The 16,440-nt window shown below is 38.3% G+C and overlaps 1 long non-coding RNA gene across 1 annotated transcript; it reads right to left on the bottom strand.

The window, feature by feature from the left end:
* Positions 1 to 1,876: 1,876 nt before the first annotated feature.
* On the bottom strand, positions 1,877 to 12,578 carry LOC111868127. Its single transcript, XR_002843460.2, has 5 exons — positions 12,432 to 12,578; positions 11,142 to 11,223; positions 9,908 to 10,048; positions 8,981 to 9,050; positions 1,877 to 6,110 (listed from the first exon to the last, which is right to left on the bottom strand). It is a non-coding gene; the product is annotated as an uncharacterized LOC111868127 (long non-coding RNA).
* Between the last annotated feature and the right edge of the window lie 3,862 nt (positions 12,579 to 16,440).

Here is a 16,440-nt window from a genome sequence, read left to right as displayed (position 1 = left end):
CTTGGTATTGGGTCTGAAGCTTGCTTTCAGTGTAAAGCAGATGAGGCAAGTGTATGAGAACTGACCCGTTGGCTTGAAAAAATGGCTAATTGAAGAAACGAAGTTCATCCTCATACCCTACCAAGGAGATAAATGTTCAACTGTGGCAGCGATGTTTAATCCTCATCAGAAAGTTCACAGCTTTGGCTTGAAATGTGCTCTTGAAGGTTTTAGAGGTTATAAGATCAAAACAATCAGGGTTATATATACATTTCTTGTATCTTCAAAATATTTGCATTTAGCACTACATTCATGTATTTGTAAATGGACTTGGCCCCTGACCATTGATGCTTTTTGTCTACTGTAACTCATTTTTCGGAAATATGGCAACATTTGCAGCCAGATGTCCAGAGCTGCAACATGTCTTGTGTTCTTGAATGTCCTTGTAGGTTATTACATCAAAAAATTGCGGGTTTTGTTTAAATTTCCTGCTGTACCTATAAGTAGTGCAGTAGGCACGGAATTCACGTGGACTTATGTGCCCCCGCCCCTTAATGTTGGTTGGCTACACAGTTAGTCATTGTCTGTAGGGGGGGGGGGTCAGATGATAACTCCTTTCCCCCCCCTGGAGGCGTGGTTTCGTTTACTGTACCCATAGATTGTGCAGTAAGCACTTAAGCGGCCCCGCCCCTTAATGCTGATTGGCTACTCATTACTCATGGTCGTGTAACTGCCGCATGTTCGTGTTCCTGCCGCGGTGCATCGGAAAGTACCGGGGTTTTGTTTACATTTTGCCGCGGTGCATCGGAAAGTACCGAGGTTTTGTTTACATTGCTAGCTGTATGGACTCGCTGAAGGCGGTGCTAACATAAAGTTCCGGAGTGCTAACAAAAAGTTCCGGGGTTTGTTTATATTTCTTGCTGTATGCACAAAATCTGCGAAAGTACTGCCTTGCTTCGGGTTTTACAAATAACCTCCGGGTTTTCACAAAAACCAATCAGGTTTTCAGAAAAACCTTCCGGGTTTTCCAAGTAACCGTGTTTTGTTTACATTTCTTGCTGTATGCACAAAATGTGCTCAAAGACTGTCTTGCTTCGGGTTTTCCAAATAACCTCCGGGTTTTCATAATAACCACCGGGTTTTCCAAATAACCGAAGACCATTAAAACGGAACAGTACCGGGATTTTTAAATTTAATTAATTTGTGATCAATAATCTGGTCCTGAAGGTCGTTCAAGGTACCAGGTTTTCCTGATAACTGAAGGCCATCAAAACAAAAGTATCGGGTTTTCCTGCTAACCGAAAACCATTAAAACATAAAGTACCGTTTTCTTTATTTCATTCCAGATTGCATAAATTTTGCTTGGCTTCGTCCATAGCTTCTGTAGTGTGGTGAAATATGAAAGAAAAAATCTATTGATGGGGCTGGAATACTGTGGGTGGTAGAATGGTGCATCTTTAAGACTTTAATCATTACCCATAGAAAACTGCCGTCATCCTTGCTAGTAGCAGTAGCAGCAGCAGCAGCAGCAGCATTATTGCGAAATCCTCATTCGTATGTTAGGTTTCCTTTCTACTGACTTACCTGTAGGAATATTTTAATGATACATCAGTCATGGATCAGTAGGATCGGGGAGGGGAGCATACACAGAGAGCAATGTGACCTCATAGTCCTGTTTTAAAGGAGAAAAGTTGTGACACGAGCTGATAAAATATTCTTGGGCTATCAGCCATGTCTGACGATAGGGAGAGAGATGTCCGTGCGACATCGGTGATACTTAACCAACTGACACGGCTGAAAGCCAGAGCAGATTTCATCCACTGCAGCTGCCATGGAAGCTTCATATCTTGTGTTTAACATAAGGTTTACACTGTAGATAAAAGGTAAAGCAGGGTAATTTTATTTCAGATGTATACAGTATTTGTTACACGCCACAGGAAATTGAAAATGTGACTACCCATACATGAATAGACAGCTGATAGCATTTTTTCTGAACATGTATAAAAAACTGGCAGTTTTGATATAATATCACTGTTAGAGACAGAAGTTATGGCTGCCATAGGTATTCTGTGTTCCACGTAGTGATGTGATAAAATGGCAAGTGTGCTCTGTACACAGAACACCACTAGACGTTAAGCAACAAACATCTAAATATGGATTTCAATTAACATTATGAAATTTACAATTTCACAATGTGGGATATTTTATTCGGAAGTGTGTCTTCTCCTGTTGACAGAGCTTGTACAGGGGCATGCTGAAAGTAATGGCTCCCGATTTCTTTTCCATAACAGCAATTTCATTGAAACATAAATGGCTACCTTCCTTGAACTTTGTTCCCTATTCTATACAATTACTTCTCAAACAACCACTTCTGCAATCTAGACACAGCTGTACAGGTATTCATCAATTAACGCACTAGTTATATTCCCAAAAGGACTCGCAGGGGGTGCAATGACATAAATGACATCAGGTAAGCCACACTTTATCTTCTCCCTTTGCATTCCTCCTCAACGCCTACACAGCATCCTAATCCCCCGTTCTTCCACCTCTCTTGATTGGCCAGCAATTAGTTCATACTAAAGAAAGTGTTATAGGTCTAAATTAATTGAATGCATTAAAATGAAACAACATAATTCCAACTTGCATATACCAAGCAGTACCTGTACTTCTGTAAGTGTGGCATGACAGAACCACATTTTTGCCAGTCTTATTGAGGCATTACTTTTCAGCATACCCTTCGATGATGAATGCTGCTAACACCAAAGCCCACCAGTGGACACATCATGATCCAGAGTCTAATAACCAATTTTGACAAGATCTGGTTTAATTTCTTTCTTCCACCACTTTTGCTTTCCCAAGTGGATGCTTTCCAGCATCTTCCAAGAAAAATATTGTACATATTTGTGTTCAAGTCTTTATTGGAGTCCGTCGCAACACAACAACATAACAGTCAAGGTTAAAATTACCTAGCTACATGTTTTGGCTTTTTAAAGCCATCATCAGGCAAAAAACATAATTATTACATTCACACATTATTAGTAATCATGTGCTTTGCCTGACGATGGCTTTAAAGAGACGAAACATGTAGCTAGGTAATTTTAACCTTCACTGTTATGTTGTTGTGTTACGACGAACTCCAAAAAAGAATTATCTATAATAACACAACAGGATGCATGAAATGAAATGTATTTGTGTTCTCCCCATCTGAGCTACAAGTCCTTGATGTAACTTTCCTGACAAAACTGGAAAGCTGTATAATCATCAAGTTCCTTGGTGGGGATGCTGTGTGCTATAACACTGTGTTGTAGTCAGAAGGCGGATACCAGAATTCTGGTGAAATACACCATGCTGCAGTCTGATAGGTGGATACTAACGTTTTGGTGGAATGTGTGCCTCCAGCTTCAGGATGACTCCAGATATTAGACATTTAGATTACATATGTACAGATGTTTGACCTGTTCCCATTCATGAATAATACTCATTGACGCATCATGTTGTGTTTGCAGTCACAATATGAAATCAGGTCATCCACAAACAACAGTTTGATTTGGCTGATGATATGGGATATGATATTGTGTAGGTTGGTAGAAGTTTAACGACATTTCAGAGGAACACATTGCCTTCACCTTCAATTTTCCATCCTGAAGATGGAGGAAGTATATTTGTCTGCAGTGTTGGTTAAAACAAATTATGGAGGATTACATTTCAGAAGACTTATCTCAAATATACTGCTCAAAAGTCAGGATGTGATAGAATGTATGTAGGTCTACTCTTATGAAGGTTCCTCCAAAATGTTGGCAGACTCCTACCCACCTACACAGCCTCACTTCCAAATTCCTCATGATCACTATCCTGAATATCTCATATCTCATACATAACACTGGTGTTTGTAGATGACTGTACTTCCATTTATGAAGAAGAAATATTGGCACATTACAACAATATAGTAATTGTGTTGTATTGATTAAACTGAACTGTGATCAGTTCAGATGAATTATTTTACATAATGTAATTATTTCTCAGAGAATTGTTTGAAAAATCTTCATCACAGTAGCGAGTCTGTTAGGAAATCTGTATAAATTAATAAGAAATGGCACGTCTCCCAACTGCACGCAGTTACCTCAACTTTACAGATAAACTTTTAGTGCACACAAACATATTATGAAATTAAAACATTTTTATATCATTTTTCCTACAGCTGATATACATTTAAATACTACACCAAGTGAAACTATTTTATTGTACCTTTCTCAACAGGATACTGACTAATAAAGAAACAAAATCTTTTGTTTCTTTTGATAGGTGTGTCATACCTTTTGTTTGAAAACCATTTACTGAAGAATTGATCATCTATGGTAAGGACAGATAGTAATGACCATCAATAACCATACGCAGACTGCTCTAGGTGAGAATTGTTACAAAACGGAAATCAACTCCATACAAAATTCCAACCCTGCACATAACCACACTAACTGAACAACATAATCTGCATGCACCTAATGGAGTAGGTGTACATGTTTTAAATTATAATCCCTATTTCATGAAGAAATACACAAATGTAACAACTTTTGTAATAGTGTGACTTCAAGTTAATTTCTATTAACAAAGACTAAAACATATTGAAACTGTCTTAAATAATCAGGTGGCTGGAATATATGTGACTGAGGATGTCAACTTCCAGTTATACATTACTGATATCAAGGAAAATATAAGTTTGGGAACACCTGGAGTCTGTCTGTGTACCTACTTAAGTGAAGACTAGTAACACATCAGGATTACAATTCAGACTTCAGATAATGTTCAGCACTGACTTATATATTCATTTTGGGTTCAAATCATTATCACCACCCCCAAGAAGATGCCTTAAGATCAGTACACAGTTTCATGACCTGACATTATTGGCTGAGTCTATGTGTCTTGGAAGTTTTCGTATACCTATAGAAGACTCTTGATCATCTGCAAGTGGATTAAACACAGGACTTTTATAACCACATATAAGATTTGTAACCACCGTCCAGTGGGATTGATAAAAGCTGTTTTTAATTTTTCATCCTTTACATGTTCCAGTCAAAACGACCATCTTCAGAAGGATATTATGAACACACAAGGAAACTATTGTTACCATGTCATACATATATATGTTATGTCTTTTAACTAATGCTAAGGTGTACACTGATTTGTTAAAACATCTCAAATTATTACAGAAGTGTAACAACACAAACCAAATTGGTTCTAGATTCAAAATATGGAACATTATTTTGTAAACAGACTAATTGTAATAATTTTTAGATGCTTTAACAAATCAATGCACATCTCAATATCAGTTAAAAATATATTGTATTTATATCTATGACATGTAACATGTAGTAGTTTCCATGTGTTGATAATATCCTTCTGAAGATGGGCGTTTTGATTGGAACATGTAAAGGATGATTAATTAAAAACTTTTATCAATCACAACAGACGGTGGTTAAAAATTTTACATACAATTAATTACTAGTGTGATGGACCAGGATGAACCAAGTTACTTTTATAACCCATTACAAATGTTTCAGTGATATATATCAGTGGTGCTTTACAATGATTTGCAGTAGACTGTACATCTTCTGATTCTGTTGCTTGTATAATTTTACAGTTTTTCATACTGGCCTATCAATGAACAAGGGTTTCTTTCTTCCCTTGGAAGGATACATGTCACACGGTTTAGTGACCAAATTGCAGGCTTGAATGCAACATGGATGGGGGTTATACAATTTTGCTATTGCAATCAAGAAAGGCCAAATATAATTACTAATTAATGTCTGATTTAGCTTAGAGGCTGTTCATCTGGCTCAAGTCCTATAAGCAAGCAACTAATCACTAGAAATTGTACTTTTCAGCTTACGGGTGCCAACAGGTAACCTAAGGAAGCAGGAGAACCACTGTACTCATTTGAGTGTGACATGAACTCTGTGGCCTTCCTTCCAGTACACATAGGCAATGTCAGCAGCTGCAAGCTGTGTCTTATTTAAAAAGAGAGATGATATTCCAGACAGTAAGAAACAATAAAAACATAAGTCCACGCCAAAGTTCAGAGTTGGTGCCAGCACATTCCATGAAGAATTTGCAGTTTTGTTTTTGAGATGATTGCTCTGAAAAATAAAGAAAATGTAGTAATGCTCATGCTAAAATTGAAGATCTCATAAAAACTTCACATGGTGGTTTTCGTTTTGAAAATGAAATTTCATATTCTGCATCAAAAACAGAAATTTTTAGTAAAGCTTCACAGTACGAAGGAGGAAAGTCTTATTAATCAATCCATCATTAAAATGACACTTTATAGTGTACAGTCTACAAATTATAACAAGACACGTGACATGCTCAGAGGAAAACAAATATTTACTTTGGAGCAGTATAATCACCATATGACATTATCGCCATTACTATATGACTTCCCATCTACTCAGCCTTTAAGTTAAAGCTATGAATTACTATTATTTGCAATGTCAAGATTAGACAAATTTTGAACTGAGTTCATGGTTTCATCTAGTAATCTGTGTTCTCGTGTCTAAGTCTGTCAGTTAATGAATACAATTTTTTTTAATTAGAACTGGTTGTTCTTTTCAATGAATGCAGACAAAAAGCATACTCATGTTTGTAAGATTTGAGGTTTTCACGGTGGTGACTATGAAGAAAGCAGTCTTCTGGAATTTGGCACCATGTATATGTGGTGTTAACCGACGTTTCGGAGGAACGTATCGCCTCCATCTTCAGGGTAGAAGGAAAAATATAAGAAATCTGCAGGCGAAGAGACCATGAGAAGCGGTACAAGCAGACTGGTGTTGGAAATATACACAGCTATGTGAGAGCAGTGNCCATCCTTTAACCTTGCCTTTCTCTCCCCCAACACAAAACCCTGCTCCTGTCCCAGCTCCTTCCCCCCCCTCTCCAACTCCACTGATTTCACATGTAGACTTGCCCTTCCCCCTTCCTTCACTGCTCTCACATAGCTGTGTATATTTCCAACACCAGTCTGCTTGTACCGGTTCTCACGGTCTCTTTGCCTGCAGATTTCTTACATTTTTCCTCCTACCCAGAAGATGGAGGCGATACGTTCCTCCGAAATGTCAGTTAACACCACATATACACAGTGCCAAATCCCAGAAGACTGCTTTCTTCATACTCACATTTGTTTACTGCCACTAAGGACCACAAATGGAGACTGCATTTCTTTCTGCTTCTGCTGCAAGAGGCTAAGCATTCCGAGCGGGTGTCTGGTAAGCTCATCTGTTTCATCAACTGGGGGGGGGGATAATCTCCTTCAGATGGGGCACAGTCTGTTTGCCCTTAAACATTCTGTAATATCTGCAGCTCCTGTCACTGATTACCCTAACAGCTGGCTAAATTTTAAGCGAGTCTGCTGCTTGAAGTTGCCAATTTCTCCGAATTTCCAACCCATGGTCTGTGTCTATTAGCCTAATGACAATTGAATAAATATGCTGTGTGTTTTATGAGGAGGCTCCATCTGACTTGCCACACAGTTGCAGTATTCATTCTGTCCCAGGACTGAAGCTACTGTGTATGTCTGTAGTCAGCAGAAAATGAATGCACAAAAAGTGCGGATGGATATCTATCTGTTATGTGGAATTGTGGACATGTAACAATAACTAAAATTTGCTTCCTTATGGAGCACCATTTAGAAATAGCATCAGATGGTTTCACAGTCTCATGTGCAGCACGTCTTTCTATAGAACTTTCTAGAAGTTATTCAGTACATATTTTGACCTATAAGATCAGCAGGTGTTTTAAAATTATAAATTATAAATGAGGAAACTGCTGTGCTTCCATTTTGTGGTTGTTGGGTCATCACTATGCGGTCTCTTCTATGCACATGTACACAGTATACACAAAAGAATGCTGCAGCAACTGTCCAAGTTTCTCATGCGCTAATTAGAAACCTCCAATGCGTGCACCCTGGATCACATGACACATGTCCACACGGTAATCAAACTCTGCTGCATATGGAGATAACAACCTTCTCCCTTGGCCACCCCGTTTGGCAGATCTTAGACTGTGTGATTTCTTTCTTTGGAGGTTTGTTAAAGACAGCGTTTATGTACCACCATTGCCCACGTCCGTTTATGAACTTCGTGATCAGATAGCGCATGCACTGCAGGCCATTACAGCGGACATGCTACAGCGGGTCTGGGATAAGTCTGATTACTGTGTGGATGTGTGTCGTGTGACCAAGGGTGCACACATTGGAGGTTTGTAATTAGGGCATGAGAAACTTGGACAGTTGCCGCATCTGACAGTGTATGCCCATGTAAGTTGAGAAATACATTTTTTATTCACTTTTGAAACCACACCATTCTTTTGTGTATACCCTGTATATACAAAGTGGCTGGTTGTTCTGCCTGTTGTGTTATGCAGTGCAAGAGGGACACGCAGCATCAGAACAACCTGCCACTTTGTATACACATGCGCATAGAAGGGACTGCATGGTGATGACCAACAACCACAATATGGAAGATCAGCAGTTTCCTCATTTATAATTTTAAAACACCTGATAATGACCTTAGAGGTCGAAAGATGTAGTGAATAACTTTTGGGAAGTTTTGCAGAAGGACATGCTGCACGTGAGACTGTGAAACAATTTGGTACTAAATGAAGTGCAGCAGGGTGCTACAATATACTACAGTAAAGGTATCCCTGCAACGGGCCGTGGAGGCCCATAGGGTTGTTAGATGTTGACGTTCCCACATTTTCTAGACAATCAGCTCACAGATGGTGGCAAGGTTGTCAGCCCTATGCGCTGGCCGCCCTTTACGCCCAAGAATATTCCAAGAATATTCCTGGTACTCATTTCTATTAGAGGCCAAGTCGACCCCAGGGCCATAGTGGGGCTGGAAGGATTAGGTCAACTGAAAAAAATCCAATGACTTAATTTGGACTTGAACCCATGACCTACCGGCTTGTATTAGAAATAAGAGCTCATGACCAGATCTGGACTGATACTCACTCCTTCCTGTTCAGTTTTCTTCATTTTATTTTTGTCAGGTCCCTTTCCATGAAATTCTTGAGACAGGTATCTGAAATTAGAAATAGAGACAACATTAGAGTCACTGTATTTTGGGGGCTTACAGAATGTGGCCATGTTTCCAAGTAACACGTAAAATCCTTTCATCTTGAAGTTTCAGCCGGAAAAAATGGTATGATCCATATATAGATCTGTTATCTTGTGAAATAATAAAAATATGTAACATTCTGTTTTTCTACACAACTTACTCATACAGCAAACAAACAGAAATGGGCATGCTACATCACATTAAAGTTGTAGGGATTGAAATGATTAACATAAAATATTTTAATAAAAGTACAATGGGATAATTTTGAGGCTGGTTTCTTCCTAATTCATGCAACCTATCTGCAAAATGAACCATTCTGCCACATTCTATGCCTACACAACAAACTATATCAAGTACAAAGTATTTATACACTCAAATGTCACAATATGTTGGCTAGTTACAAACTGTGACATACACANGTATCTTTTATATTCCTGAAGCTCGAACTCAGAACCTTCTAAATGGGTATAACAGCTTACCCCAGGACCTTTTTCTTAAGGACCTAATTTAAGTGTCTCTAGTGTTGCTCGTAACTCAGTCACCATGTTAATATGGCCGATGGTAGACAACTAAAAGAACATGGGAGTGGCATGATGACATCACACATTATCGTGAGGATGGCACACATGGATGATAAACATGGCAGTCCCATAATCCTGTCTGTTTCCACTGAAAAACTGCTTCCTCCTTGGATTTATTTGTCTTAAAATGGCAATTACTGTGGAAACTCTTTCTGCTCTAAAGAATGTACTACCATTCGACAGGCTACCCTCCACAATGTGACCTATCTTAAAAACAGATGAGCTATTATTTGTGCTAACCTGAAAGCCTCCTTTGCATTAAGTACATGTCCATCATCATCTGTGTAGCAGAGTTTAACATTTGGTTTGTAGCCCTCCTTTTCTTTGAAGTCTGAGGTCAGACCACTGTAGCGCTCTCGACGCCCAAACTTTTCATCATCTCTGAAAAAGATAAAACAATGCTGTATATTAAATTCCTTAATTAGTCTTGCTTGCTTACTTCGTCCTGTCTTGACCGTCATGTTCACCTCCCTAATACACAAGTGGGTCAATCCTAAGAGACGCGACGAGACTTGCAATTCAGTTATAGAGGATTTGACAAAGTATTCAAAGCTCAGATATTCTTTACACTTCAAAATCTCCTACTCTACTCCATAATCAAAGCAAGTGGCCGATCCTTGTGCCCATGACAACTCTCTTTCCTAAGGTCTGCTAAGGAGAAGACTTGACAGCTACAGTGACTTAAGTGACTTAGTCTCCAGCCACCTGCTCACGCTAGTTCCTTGCTTGTAGATTTTTATACCCAGAAGATGGAGGCGATACGTTCCTCCAAAATATCAGTTTACACAACATTTATACAGTGCCACATCCCAGAAGACAGCATTCTTCATGAGTGACATTCATTACATACCAAAACACAATACAGTACAAAAAAAAATAAAATAAAGTTATCGCTGTAACAGACTGTGGAGGTTCGTGGCGTTCTGAGACATCGAGGTTCCCATATTTTCTAGACAACCGGCTCACAGATGGCGGTGAGGCTGTCACCTTATGAACCAAGCTATCGCTGTAACAGACTGTGGAGGCCCATAGGGTTGTGAGACATTAAGGCTCCCACATTTTCTAGACAATCAGTGAGGTTGTCAGCCTTACGCACCAGCCACACTTTACCCCAACGAAAATTCCTGGTACTCATTTCTGTCAAGAGGCTAAGTCGACCCCTGGAGCATATTGGAGCTGGAAGGATTAGGTCAAGTGAAAAAAATTAATGACCTCACTGGGGCTTGAACCCATGACTTTCCAACATGTAGCATAATGCCTCAACCAACTATCCTACCGCTACAAATATTAAACAGTAATGATTAATGTGTTTCTACTAAAACCCCTAACAAAACTGCAGTATATGATTAAATATGGTACACCATTTATGAAATACTTAAAATATAAACGCACAATTAAAACCAATACTAAAGTGTCAATATCTCTTAATGTGAATAGGTCTATGTTGTACATAAAGAATCTGCTAATGACTCACCAGTCTCAACTTCATTCCAAGCTCCACGTTTGCCTTCTTCTTTCTGACGTTTCTTCCCTTCAATCATTTCCCTCTCAGAGTCCTGTAATGTAAATTTTGTATGAGATTAGCAGAACACAAATGCACAGTCCAAAAATTACCAATTCAAAATTACCTTGAGACATACTGAAATCTGAACTGCTTACCCACCAATCACTGTATAAAAAATTACTGCACTGTAAAGTACTGACTCTACTGTGTAGGATTTGAGCATCTGACAGCAGTGGTTTTGAAGAGTTCTGTCATCTGGGATAGAATGCTGTGTAGTCTGTCGAAAGTCAACAGACATTTTGCAGAAACATGTCGCCTCCATCTTCAGGGTTGAAGAATAAATCAAGCAAGAAACCAGCACTGGCAGGTAACAAAGCCAAGCTTCCTACCTGCTTCATGCTGGCTTCTTGTTTCATTTATTCTTTGACCTTGAATATTCAAATGACATGTTCTCCCCCAGAAATTTGGATGATACCCCAGAAGACAGAATTCTTCTGACTATACAGATCATCTTGAAACTTCTTTGCCAAAATATCTTTTTAATATCATAGTATGCTTTAAAGTTACAGATCCATTAGAAACATACTCTCATTCTGCCAAGCAATGTACACCTGCCAAACTAATTCTGAGTTTGCAGTGAGAATACTGTGACAATTAACATTCAATTCACTTTGCAATGAATAAAATTAAAAGAACTACTGGTTTTTCATTTAGTCATGTTCTGAGCTATTTATTCATCCCTATTTCAATTTCACATATAATTCCTAGTAGCGTCTTTTCTACCCTTGTATCATGCACATGGCACAGGGAGAAAAAAGAAATAAAAGATGGAAAAAAAAAGACTGGATTTGAGATTCTTGTAGAGGAGATTAAGAAAGTCACTATCTTCTGGGAAGTCACATCCTGTAAGTCTACTGACGTTCCCTCAAAATGCTTATGGACCTTATCACATTATACAGAATTTTAATCCAGAAGGTACCACTTGTCAAGAAGAAGAAAAAGGTTCTACCACCTCAACTGTCACATTCTTATTGTATAATGAGTGCTTTCATTTCTAGGATTTCTGTTGGATGTTTCCAGTTCAGTAATTTATATATCCATTATCATGGAATTCAACTGTAATTAAAATATATTGTAATTCTGTTGCAGCTGAAGTAAATAACTGTAGATGGGCAATGGACTGTTCTAGTCTTGACACATGCTAAATCAAAGTGCCTTGCCAAATGTACATTTATCTGTGGACAGTTATATTGCACTCACAAGCAGTTCCTGAGCGTCCTCATCAGTTGCCAGCCAGACCATAAATGGGGATGTCACCTAACGAACGGCAGAATTCTGCGGTAGCATTCAGCACAATGGAACCACCTTCCGTGTTTCCTTACGAGTTTCTCCCCAGTACTGACTCTGCCACCTACAAACATCACAAATCACAAACAGTTAAATTATGTAGCTATACAGCATTCTGTTTTGTAGTATCCATAAAAGCTTAATTAGTTATGCCCTAATTTGAGGTTAGTGGCCAGCTCTATGCCACTCCCACATGGGGAAACAGCCCCTGGTGCCTATTTAACAGGAGGCCATAACAGGTCTCAATAACCAAAATATAAGAAAGGATGATAGTATAAAAAAAGTTAGAGTTGTCCCTGTAACAGTCTGTGGAGGCCCATAGGGGTGTGAGACATCGAGACTCCCATACTTTCTTGACAATAGGCTCACAGATGGCACTGAGGTTGTCAGCCTTACATGCCGGCTAACCTTTACCCCCTAAGAATATTCCTGGTACTCATTTCTGTTAGAGGCTGAGTTGACCCCAGGGTCATAGTGTGACTGGAAGGTTTCGGTCAATCTAAAAATCCAGTTACCTAACTGGGAATCGAACTCATGACCTTTCAGTTTGTAACACAGTAAAAAAGGATGATGATATTACTTAAATGTGAAGATATGATTTACTGGTTTGAGGCCCACCACAACAAACTGTGAGACAAACAATTTAATAGCCCTCAGGTTAAATTACTCGTACAACACAGTTTCTCTACAGCAGTGCTTCTCAACCGCCGGGCAGTGGCCCAGTAGTGGGCCCTGGCATCAATTATACTGGGCCGCGAGAGGTTCTTCTGGAATTTGTCATTTTCATTTTCTAAGCATTTTTCATGAATAAATATTTTATAGTGGAAATATTCTGAGCAGAATAATATTTGTGTCGAGAGGCTCAGACACAAAACACCTAAATCTGTGTAGCAAATGTCAGTGACCAAGCCGCATATTTTTAAACATGGAAATATTCATGAATGATCGGGAATTTTCAGACATCCACATCTTTCAACATTTGGGAAAGGTAATACCGATGTTTATGACCAGTCATAAAAATTGCCTGCAAGCCCATTACAATAATGGGCGGCATATCCTCTGTTCTCAGAACTGGGCGAAATAACATCTGTGTTGCAAATATCAGTGGCCAATCAGCAAGGAAGTACAAAAAAAAGTTCCCACTGAAATTGAAGATCAAGGCAGTCTGTATCCAGTTCTCAAATCTAGTAATACTAAATACTGTTTCTTCGCAAGTTCGCATTGCAGTGTTTAAGTGCTTGTTTCAAAACCTGAGTGATTTAAATTTTAATATGAATAAGAGACAGGGGACTTTGTTTAATTTTGGTGTTAAGAAATCTCGAATTGAAGGTGTTTGTGACACAATATATAGTGATTCATCCACCTCAAGCCTACATAGCAATCTCCAGGATGTACAAAATGAAGGGAAAACCACCAGCACACAGAAGAAAAAGTTTGCATCCATTTGTAAGTACATGGACAGCTACTTAAAATTTGGTTTCATACAATGCCCTAACACCGACCAATTGCTACGACCTCAACGTCCCATTTGTGCTACTGTTCTGGGAAATGAAGCTATGAAGCCATCACGACTTATCCGACATCTCAACACAAGACATTCCGATCTAGTCAACAAACCCATTGAATTCTTTATGCATAAAAGAGTTGCACTTAAAGTAGAAAAGAAAATTATTTACCAAGCTTCAACCACTGACACTTCACTTCTGACGGCATCCTATTTAATATCACTACAGATAGCTAAATGTAAAAAACCATATTCCATTGGGAAAGAACTCATTAAGCCTTCTTTGATTACTGCTTGTAATGAAGTATTAGGCCAGTCTGCGGCAAGTAAAATGAAAGATATCCCATTGTCGAATGATACAGTTGGTAGGCGGATATCTGATATGGCAGAAGATACAGAAACGCAAGTCACAGAAAAAAATAAAAAATCGAAATTGTTTGCATGACAACTGGATGAATCTACAGATATTCAGAAGAGCAGCATTTTACTTACGTATGTATGATATATTGACCATGATGAGAGCGACATGAAGGAAGACATTTTAAGTGTTTCTGAATTACCTACGCACACTACCAGCAGTGAAATTTCCGAAGTTTTAAATGGTTTCATTGAAGAGAGAGGTCTCAAATGGAAAAACTGCGTTGGAGTTTGCACTGACGGTGGTGCCTGTCTTACAGGTAGAAATTCAGGTTTGGTCACTAAAATTAAGGATATGGTGAGCAATAACTTAGTGGCAATGCATTGCTACATTCATAGGCAAAACCTGGCCTCCAAAAAAATGGCACCTGAGCTTAATGAAGTCCTGTCTCAATCTGTTAAGATTACTAATTATATAAAAAATAGTGCTTTAAATACAAGACTGTTAAAAGCATTGTGCAATGAAATGGGCTCTGATCATCAAAATCTTCTTTTCCATTCGGAAGTTCATTGGTTGCCCCGCGGTAAAGTTCTCAAGAGGTTATATGAAATCCGAAAGGAAGTCGAGCTCTCTCTAACTGATAAGAAAAGTAACCTGTCCCATTATTTCCAGGATAAGAAATGGGTAGCCAGGCTGGTGTATCTCAGTGACATATTTTCTTACATGAACGAGTTGAATTTAAAACTTCAAGGTCCAGATACAACAATATTTAATGTGTGGAACAAGATCGAATCATTCAAAAAGAAACTCAAACTCTGGCTTAATATGACTGCAGAAGGAAACAATGAAATGTTTCAGTCATACTCAGATTATATTATGGAAGCAGATGATTTCTATTCACAGAATTCAGTTTCAGATATTATTGCAGCCCACTTGAAGATGTTGTTGTCGTTTGAAAAATATTATCCTGAACATGAGGATCCCCAGAAGCAAAATACGTGGATTGTGAACCCTTTTGTTGAACACAAAGAGACAGCCCTTTCCCATGAAGAAACCTTTCAACTTACTGCATTATCATTGGACAAAGGACTGGAAAGTACTTTTAATACTATGAGTAATTCAAAATTCTGGATAAGAATGAAAAATGAATATCCAAATTTACATGAAATAGAAGTGAGGTTTCTTCTTGTTTTCCACCAGAAGTCTCACTAGCCTAACTAAAACCTTCAAAACTCAGTTGTGATAAAAGAAACTAAGTTTAATTTTCCAATAACTTATAATTGCTGTGTTAAAGTGCTGCATCTTTAAAATCAAAATATTAATTAGTGCTGGAAGTAGTGTTCAGAATTGAGAGATTCATACATTTTTATTTATCAAATTACATACTTTACATATATAATTATTTGGCGTGGGTATGTGATAATAAGTGTTTCACCAGCAAGTTGACATCCTTCTGCTTCTTCCCCTACTCAGCTGACTTCTATGGTGAGTTACAATGCATAAATATTTTTCTCACTGACATCTTTTTGTAAACCAACATTATTAAATCAATTTAATAATACAATAATCAATTTTACGCTGAATAACATAAGTTTTTGGTGATCAGCATGCGATATGTCAATGAAAATTAGCACAAATTAATTTAATGATGTTGGTCTGAGGAAACTACAAAATGCTACAAGATTTCATTAGTCCAGTAATTGATAACTAATTTAAATGTAATTTTATGTCGTTGACATGCCACACCATATACATAAGTGTACTAATACTCTTTATGATTAGGCTATAATTAATTACTAATATTATGTTAGCTTAATGCATGAACTTTAACAAAACTGGAAAGGTATTTACAAGTAAATTTGTTGGGACTGGGCCCTCGTCTTATTTTATAACTGGAACATATGGAGACACTGTGTAGGAACTAAACATGGCACACGATTCTGTAGCTAGGGACAATGTCATCAACTCCCACCACCTATCCATAGGGCTGCTCCTCTCTTGTCTCAGGGAGGAAAAGCAGAGAGACAGGTAAGGGGAAGATGGCCTTGACTGGACAAGAG

Source organism: Cryptotermes secundus, unplaced genomic scaffold (assembly GCF_002891405.2).
Source record: "Cryptotermes secundus unplaced genomic scaffold, Csec_1.0 scaffold1892, whole genome shotgun sequence".
NCBI classification, from domain to species: Eukaryota; Metazoa; Arthropoda; class Insecta; order Blattodea; family Kalotermitidae; genus Cryptotermes; species Cryptotermes secundus.
This window is presented reverse-complemented; position numbering and strand designations above follow the sequence as displayed.